Raw genomic sequence first — 10,430 nt, 5'->3', positions numbered from 1 at the left:
GTCTAGTGTCAAAAAAAGGTTTTTGTCTAATTTTTTTTTAGTTTGTGGAAAAGCCACAACGTAATATTATTACCCACCTCTCTCCTAACAGCAAATAAAATGCACTAGTAATTGTATTGTGTTGCGGCTTTTAAATGAATAATGAAAAAATTCAGAAAAATCTTTTTTTAAATTCCTGACATGCATCAAAATATTTCCCAAGAGGTTGTTGAGGTACTTTAAGTAATTTATCGTTATTGAAACGGTACAAGATTTTACTAAGTTTGTTTTAATCAACAAAAGTAAAAAGAGTAAAAATTATAATTTCTTTTACTTCCTTTTATGTTTTAAGACCCATTGCAGCAAGAAACTTAACACATCACATCACATCATATGTGACAAAATCTGATTATGAGGCCCTTATTTTTATTGAAGCAAGCTTATTGCAAGTACAGCAGGGACTGACACATGGTGGCGCTTATGATATTGCATTCACGAATGTTAAAAACTATAAAACTATTGGTATACTACTTGATGTAACACAGTGCTGTTTACAAAATGATTCAAAAACATTTCAGGAAGCAAAAAAGGTATTTTGTAATATTTATTTTCTTGTTTGCAAAAAACCGGATAAACTGGAAAATTACAATTAACACAAAGCACTACGGTACTACTTAATTACTGTAACATGTTAAGAAAATCATACAAATAACCCACCTATTTTTCTGGCTGTATGGCAATAATCACTTACTACCTTTTTTTTTTTTTTTGCTTAAGTTTACACCAAAAATATTTACTGTTCTGCCATTAATCTCATTTAGTGTTGCAGCATGCAGTATTGCAAAATGTAGTCGCCACACGTTTATACTCTACACATCTACCTGAGAAACAAGAGCTAAGTGCTGTTAACTATTGTTACCACATGTATTTATAAGCAGTAGTAGTTTTTAATTAATGCGTGTAGGTGCTATATTTTGCCATTGCATCAACGTTATTAAAACACCAAACACTCTTAGTGATATATACAATATTTCCAATTTTTTATGTAACTGGATGTTAGACAAAAATTAAAAAAAAAAAAAATAGTGAAAGCTGTGAATACATGAAGAACAGTTATACATTTAAATAAGATACCAAAACTTAGCTTATCAAATTATACATATACTTACCAAATGAAATGTGTTGACCATATGGTGTGTATCATGTTGCCATGAATATTATTTTTCTGCCAGATAGTTTCTGTTAAATACTATGTATTACTGTATTCCTCGACAGCTTCCGTAATGGACTTTGTCTCCAGATTGCCATTTGTATGACTTATTCTCTACATTCTCAGTACTTTAAAATTGTTTCTGTTTGTTGCAGTCATGTAAAAAAATTAGAAAATGAGCTGAAAAAGTAAACTCCTTGGACACCCCATGTAAAGGAAGAATTATTTTCTGTTTGATGCTGGCATGTGAAGACATTAGGACATTTGCTTGTAGATTAAATTCTATTTGACACTCAATGAAAATGAATTATTTTATAAATTTTTGTTATAACTGTGCTTTATTTAATTTCACTTAGGGCGGGATTCATAGTCGAAGGCTTGTTTGGCGATTAAGTAATACTTTATAAAGTAGTGCTTATTCTTCAAGTAGTACTTATTCCAGCAATGAATTCATAAACCTATACTTGACGAAGTAATACTTGAACAAGCGCTACTTATATTGGCCATGCTGTACTTGATGAAGTATCTCAAACAGTAAAGGACGAATTTTGTGTCAACGTAACGCAAGCAAATATACCGCTGTAAATACATAGTTTACCAGGTTGGAAAAAAAAAATGCCCACGTTTCAAACCATATATGCGATTAAAATAATGAAATTAATACATAAGATGATATTTATACTTTATTTGATAGTGAACTTGAATAACATAAATATGAACATGTATTAAAAACGAATTTACAACTACATAAATATGTTTTGAATGTTTGTGTTGTTAAATTATGTTGGCTATCTTGTGTCTGTGATCTATAAGTAGAGGTGTAAAAGAAACGAAAAAAAGCGTACCCGTAAATGTATTCGTTACTATAGCAATTAGTACTCGTTACTTTCGTAACGTTACGTTACTCGTTACTTCTGATACCGCATAACATGCTATGTTATGTTACAGCAACGAATCGAGTCGTATTGCGTATGCGTACAGTATGACGTCGCGTAAATAATAATAAATCGAATATAAACAATTAAAAATAGTTGATAATTAACAGCTTTTGTTAACCAAGAAAAAATTAAATCTCATTAGAGCGGCTTTATTATAATATTTCTTTTAAGATAAAAACATTAAAAAACGTGAAAATACGCGATAATAAAAAACAAAAACATACATATTTATAATTTGTAAAAAATACTTTCTTACGTTGTTTCTGTCCCAATCTCAAACTTTGTCTACACACACAATACCTTTAATAAACAGTAAAAAACTTGGACGACGAATTTCCAAATTATACTTTACTTAATAAACAAACATCGTTCTTTGTAACGAATAAGCGCTCGCATGCGTAAAACATACGAAAAATGTGAGTAACGAAATGCATTCGTGTGTAACGTTTCGTTACTCGTTACTAGATGGCGCACCCGTTACTCAGTACCGAATACATACGGTTTGCTACAGCTCTATCTATAAGCGGGTGAAGTAACTATGTGGTAGCGAAACAACACGCTAGCTGCAGAAGAGGTTATGTACGTAGCCTGTATTGTTTACAAAACGAAGCGGCAACGATTTGTTTAGTTTCTTTTCTCCAAATTGAATTTGTTTACTCTCTCAATTTTAATTTAATATATGGAAAAATTAACAGGAATTAATACCTTACATTACCTACCTATTCCTTACAACAAACAAATCCGTACCAGTACTTGAGTCACCTAGATAGCCGACTTCATGAAGCATTACTTATATCAATGAATAAGCATGGCTTATTTGATTATGAATACTTGCGAAACAAGGCAAAATTATTTCATGACTGTGAATTCGTATTGAGCAGTACTTATTTGACGCAGTGCTTCGTGAAGTATTACTTGAAGTAGTCCTAATAAGCAGTGCTCTTTTTGTTCGCTATGAATTTAATGCCATACTTAAGCATGCATATAAGCAGTACTTTTTTCAAGTATTGCTTATATCACCACTATGAATTCCGCCCTTAGAAGTTTTTTTCATTGCCATTGAATTGATAGTAACTAAGAAAGTTGAAATAAAAATTTACTTACGGAGAAATAAAAAGAGTATGTTATTACAACCTTATATTTCACGACTGTCTATTATCTTCAAAACTTATCAAACCTGGGTGATTCATATGGAAAAATAATGCTGTCATTTGAATGGAAAGAAAAGTGTAACTATTTTTTGCTGAACGTTCATAATCAATATTTTACCTTTTAACATGACAGGTATCTTTAAAACACATTGTCAGTTATTGGTACAAGAAAGAAAGTGCAAGATTTTATGCCTTTAAAATATTAGTGTTTAAATATTCAATGTGTCATCATTTTCTTCATGCCACAGCACATAAATGAATTTTTTATAAAGTGTACACATAAATTTAAATGTAACATGTAATTTTTTATGTGGTATCGCTTTCATAATACATTCACCCAGAGTGTAGGAACATATCAAGTAAACAGACAAACAATTAGGAAAGGTACATGGATAGGGTTTTTTTGTACAGGACTTTTACGGAACAAATAATACAATGGAAAGAGATTACTGTATTGACCCAAAAAATAGTTAAATATTTATGTTTATTTTCATAAAAAAAACATATTCTTTAGTGAGAATGTCTCATGCATTTCTGTATTTCTACTGAGCATTACCGACACAGGGATTACACAGTAATATTTCCGCTTTACATTATACCATCCAGTGACACTCCGAAGTCTAAAAAACATGCTATTGTTTAAACAACCGCAGTATCTACCTTTATGGACAATCACTTTTATGGTGAGAAACAGAATGTAGTAATTTGTGTATAAAAGTAATTGTTTATTATTTTGGCCAACAGAATTTGTGTAATGCCTGGTTAAATAAATTCAGTATGCCAGTATATTACATTCAGTTGTTAGTTGAAGTGTAGTTCATTCTGATAAATACTAATGAAAGTGTTGGATGTAATATTCCTTGTATCCAGTAAGAGTTTTGTTCATGACAGGGTATGAGACATACACTCCAAAATAATACATACAATTCACTTAATAGTCATGCACCATATCTGCACAATATGTATGAACCTCGCAAATATAATGAAATCAGTTTTTTGTGAATGACCACAATATTAAAACTTAGCATTTTCACACACATCTTGATATATTGTGATAAATGTTTTATAGACTTTGTCACCTCTAAATCTTTTTTCACTCGTTACCCATGCGTCCCTGGGTCATCTTTGCGGAGTCAGGCTCCTGACCGCCTTAAATTTAACCCTGCCACATGACCACGTTGCAGAGTCGACACTTATGGAACTGGCCAACTCCAGAGAAAAGTATTTTAATTTCATGCAGCCGTGCATATGTCTGCCGGTCACAACAAACATAGTAGGTATTTGTAGATTCACGGCTCGCAGAACCACTCGAGTCAAAATTCAAAAACTTACGGGCATGGCCGACTCCATGCAAATACAACAACACTGTTGTTAGATGTAATGCAAGCACGTAACACACAATCAGAAACCATTGTCAGGGTAAAGTATAATCTATAACGCATAGTGTAACTCCGCAACTCGTAGCATGCCAATAAATGCTACAACAAATTGACGGTGATTTCCAGTGCCCTCTTACCTACCCATACTGCCTGAGGAGTGTAATCCGACTTATCTAGTTATTAATTCAACCACCACCACGATCCTAGTGAACCACGCTGAGGCCGATGACCCCTCAACAGCAACAGTTAGCTGTGTAAGCTAGCCTGGCACCCTCTCGGAAATAAAAGCAAAATTTAAAGTTGTAAATATATAGAGCTGATTTTGAATTTCCCCTGAAAAAACAGATGAAACATGCTATAGATACAAAGAGAAATATAATTATATTAAAACACAGATACACTAAAGAAAATTTCTGTACAGAAATAAAATAACTACAATTCTTGTAGAAGACACTTTCTTTCTCTCAACTTTGTGTAATATACCTTATATAAATTATGCTCTATTCTTAAAACTAACTATTGGTTGTATCACTTTTTTGTATAAAATTACTTGATTAGTTCCACAGTTAATAATTATACAACTTTAAAGTTTGACAATCATTTTAGTTACAAACAGTGTGTATGTATAAATTTAAATACAAATAACAATGGCTTTGAATAGATCACAAAAAATACCTAATGGTAAAATAATATTATCATACACATTTAGAATTGAATTCAATAAGTCATACTAGTGTGAACCATACTTGTGATGGGTAACTATTTTGATTGACACAAGTTTGCCAATATAGGTGCTCAATAGAGTCCTGCTTATTGGTTGGAATGTACATGTTGTACATGTACAAATGTAAACTCTCAGAAATAGTGGCCACCAAAACCGTTTCTGCTAGTTGCAAATATTCATCCTGTTTTCCTCACCAAACCAATTTTTTTTTTGAAATACATAAACAATTGTATGTACAAAACCTTAAAACACAAGTATGAGTTGTAACGGTTCGTTACATACAAAAATAAACAGATTTTCAACGTCGATTGTAATTTTGTTAATTTATTTTTCAAATAGAATGCACAGACGAGTCCAAAGGCTGCTCACTCATTCCACATACATTCGCCCGTCGAGAAATGCTCGCAGTTCGCGTGATAAGAAATTAATAATAAAAAATAAGGTAAATCTGTATTGTACGGATTAGCGCCAAAAAAAATCGTACAAATATGAAATAACTTTCATTATATGCTCTTTTACGACCTCTTTTCAAAACCGCCTGCGGAGATTAAAAATTCCAATTACTTTTGGAGATATCGCCGTTCTTATTTTGCAATACAAGCCCTATGTAATCATTCAACAGGCGCCATTTTATATTTTGCCGTGTGTGCGTGAATGCATAAATAACAGAAATTTTCCATTAGGTAAGGTTAGTTACATGATAAATACTTCAAAATAAACGGAAATTAAAAATAATATCAATTAATGTTACTTGTATAGTTTTAAGTATTTATAATGTAACTGACCTGACCTAACTAAACGGGACAAAGGTAGATTAGGTCAGGTCAGCTACAGTATAAATACTTTGAAACTGAACGGACATTAAAAATAATAAAAATTAATTTTAATGGTTGTTTAGTTTTAAAGTATTTATAATGTAGCTGACCTGACCTAACAAACCGGGAAAAAGGATGAACAGTAGGAACTCACGTAATTTTCATTTTATGTGATGTAGTCGTTCAACTACGTCGCGAAAAAAAAAATCATACTTGTAAACAAGCAACAATGGTGAACGCGGGAAGCCTACGATTCACTCATCGTTCGGGACATACCCGAATACTCACGTTGGCAAGCCTTCTTTCAACAGACGAGAGGCGAACGCCCGATCGTGCATCTTCGGTTTTTGTTTTGTTTATTGTAAATTTATATGCAACTCATAAAAACTAATGGTCAATTAGGTTATGTTAGCTACATTAAAAATACTGTGAAATCATGTAAACGGTTTCCTAGCGCTGGATAGCTACATATTAAAAAGTTATTTGCTAAGAAACCATAAAATGATTTTACAGTTTTTTTAATGTAGCTATACTTACCTAATATAAACAACCATCCACAGTGTTTTAATGTATTTTTAATTACTTCTTGCTAATTTTAAGAAAAGAAGGCTTGCCAACGTGAGTATTCGGGTATGTCCAGAAGGATGTGTGAATCGTAGGCTTCCCGCTCAACGCCGCATCAGTGCACATCATGAAAATTAAAAAATTCCATATCTCCTAAAGTATTTGGAATTTCTGATCTCCGCCGGGTTTAATGAAAAGAGAAAGTTAAAGAGCACAGAATAAATGTATTTTCGGATTTAAAAAATTTTTTTTTTAAAAAAATCGCCAAAAAATGAATATTAAAAAATTTGATATCTCCAAAAGTAATTGGAATTTTTTATCTCCGCAGGCGGTTCTGAAAAGAGGACGTAAGATAGCATATAATGAAACTTATTTCATATTTGTACGATTTTTTTTAGCGCTAATCCGTACAATACAGATTTACCAAAAATAATAACGTCCATTTAGTTCTTCAGTAAAATCTTACTGTAAGCTGTAATCATACAAACATCAGTAGGGCCTCAAATGCAGCCTCAACTGGTGAAAAACCGCGAGCCGCCGAAACGCGGCCTCGCCTAGCAGCGATCGCCCGACGACTACTGATGAACTCATGACACGTCTCCTCCACGCAGTCTACATAACCAACTAAATAATCCGTTTGATTTTGCAAACATTCAGTGAACAAATCTTCAATTCCACCGCTTTTCTGTGCCATGTTTCCTTTTAACTCCAACTCCATCACCATAATTCCCGCGCGTTTTGTTAAAAGAAAAACAAAGTCCCGAAGTTGGCCGAAGGTGAAGTCTTCCGGCATGTTCGGGTTGGTGCTAGAGGTGGGTCGAAAAGTATCAACCAGATACTTTGTCACTGATACGCGCCTGTATCAGGAACGGCAAACGAGTACACTTGAAAAGTATCAGAGACTTTAGTATCAGTACAGAATTCACCTGGAACAACACCACGGCCAATGAGCGCAGTACCCGATCGCAAATGACGGTCACTTGGGCGGAGCTTGTTAAAGGGGAGGGAGCAGGAACGACGAATAAGGGATAAAGAAGGGAAAGAATGTGGGGGAGAAGCGCAGGGGAAGGCGTTGAAGCCTTGAAGGAGAGGCGCAAAGCGATATTGTTACAAGCAGGGCTGCCACTCATGGGTTTTTCCACCCAGATCTGGGTTTTTCCAATGGTGTTTGGGTTTCTGGGTTTTTAAATAATGAATTCCAACAATTCTAGGTTTTTTATAATTTTAATTATTTTTATACCTAAATCAATAATAAAGGTAGTAGCTACTGTATCTGTTGCAATATCTGTTTGATAAATGCAAACAAGTCTCTGTGTTTCACACACAAAAATACATATAAACACAAAACTAGTTTTCAAGAAGCTAAGTCGAATATTAAATTAGACACATTCTTCAAAGAGGCTTGCAGAACACAAAACCAATGCAACTATTAATTAACCTTCAAACCAATCTTGTAGAATCACTCTCTGAATAAAGACTAACGTACATGATGCAGTTTTATAAAAACAATTACCGGTTTAAAGAATGCAGTGATGGTGTTTGTTTTGTCATGTATATATTTGTAGGTTTTTTTATGATATGTGCTGGTCCAAGAATTACTTATACAGCCATTTTGCTGCAGTGTAATTTTCTTGTATTGGTTGTATTTAACCGTTTTCAGTCTTGTAAGGTAATTAATTGTTTTATATTAAAACCAGTTATGTTTATATTTTTGAATTAGTACGCAAACATTTTCAACGATAGCATTTTAGACGCATCTGGGTTTTTTACCCATGTGTCGGGTTTTTTTTGTAGGTTATCTAGGTTTTTCATGAATATCAGTGGCAGCCCTGGTTACAAGTCGTTTTGTTTATTGTCCTACTTCAAAGTACGCTCAGTGCCCAGTGCGTGCACCGTCTCGTTCAATAATAGAACTAATGAAATTTTAATATTAAAAAGTACATTAATACAAGATATACCTAATATTTATATTTGTGCACCTAACAGCTATGAAAATGCAAAAGAAATTCTCAGTTGACACTAATAACAGATGTAATCAACATATGCACTTTCTTTTTTCGAAAACAATTAGTAACTAGTGTTTTTATACATTAAAAATTCACGATTTTATCAAAAATAAAATATAAAAAAATTGATAGGTACATTAGTGAGCATACTATATCAATGTTTTTTCAAATGTTTATTCAGATTAGTCGATGATTTATAACTCAGTTTTTGTTTACACAAATTACAATTAGCAAACTCATTATTTTCCGTGAAAAAATTCCACACAAATAAAGTCTTTTTCGTGCACTTATCCATTCCTTATTTCACTATAAAGATACTAACTACAAAGCATGACAGCCCGCAACATGGTGATACACGGCCAGGACGAACTGCAGTGAATGTTGAACTGATTGATACTGGTTGTATCAGGCGGGCATGAGAGTATCAGAGGTAGAGAATTACCAGGCGTGATAAATAATGTATCAGATTCTCCTTCCGGTCGCACGGTCTGCGTACGCGGAGCTTTGTTTCCTCCTGGGACCGTCTGATACAGAAGTATCAGAGACTTGTAACATGGTACAATGCTGTATCAGTATCAGGTTGGTACAGATACCGAAAATTACTGTCACAACCCATCTCTAGGTTGGTCCTCAACCCTTTGTGAAACGGGAAGCCTACATTTCACAAAGGGTTGAGGACCAACCCGAACATGCCCGAAGACTTCACCTTCGGCCAACTTCGGGACTTTGCTTTTATTTTCATAACAGCACTTTCTTTCTATGAATTAAACACTTAACCTCACAATTATTATTAATAAGTGTTTTTGATATCCACCAACATGGCCGTGCTGTTATGATTTCTTTTTTTTTTTTTCTAACCTAACTAAAACTAAGTGTATTTTGGAGGGGTCCGGGTTAGGGAGGGACCTAGGTGCGTCTCAGGCCGAAGCCTATACGCCAGCATGACTAGGCGTATAGGCTTCGGCCTGAGACGCACCTAGGTCCCTCCCTAACCCGGACCCCTCCAAAATACACTTAGTTTTAGTTAGGTTAGAAAAAAAAAAAAAAGAAATCATAACAGCACGGCCATGTTGGTGGATATCAAAAACACTTATTAATAATAATTGTGAGGTTAAGTGTTTAATTCATAGAAAGAAAGTGCATATTTAGTAATAATCTCAAGATTATTATTCACTGTTATATTACAAGTATTCGTTATGTTCAGGATCTTTCAACGCACTAAATTAAAACAGCAAGCATGATGTACCTCGGGATCAAGTGAAAAACTTGGATATGCGATACTGAACTTTAACTAACTTTCAGATTTGCGTGTAAATTAAGAGATATGTATCATCATTTAGTACATATTTTCTCTCTACAGGTTTTAAAGTTTAGCCTAGGTTGACGTAATTTTTTTCGTATCACGTGTCCAAATTGATCCCTTTGTTTTGACTAGGCTGAAGTTGGAATATTCCAGATTTATTTTCCTTCCCCTCATTTCCCCCACCCGAAGATGTGGGCGGAGCAAAGCGGTACAGCACTGAACATACAAAATACAACACGTTCTTGTGTACACCACTACACATACAAAATGCAACACAGAAATAAAAGAAATTGCGCAATGGTACAGTACTACACATACAAAATGCAACACTTTTTTGTACAGCACAACACATAAAATGTGC

The sequence above is a fragment of the Bacillus rossius genome, chromosome 1 (genome assembly GCF_032445375.1).
Source record: "Bacillus rossius redtenbacheri isolate Brsri chromosome 1, Brsri_v3, whole genome shotgun sequence".
NCBI classification, from domain to species: Eukaryota; Metazoa; Arthropoda; class Insecta; order Phasmatodea; family Bacillidae; genus Bacillus; species Bacillus rossius.
This window is presented reverse-complemented; position numbering follows the sequence as displayed.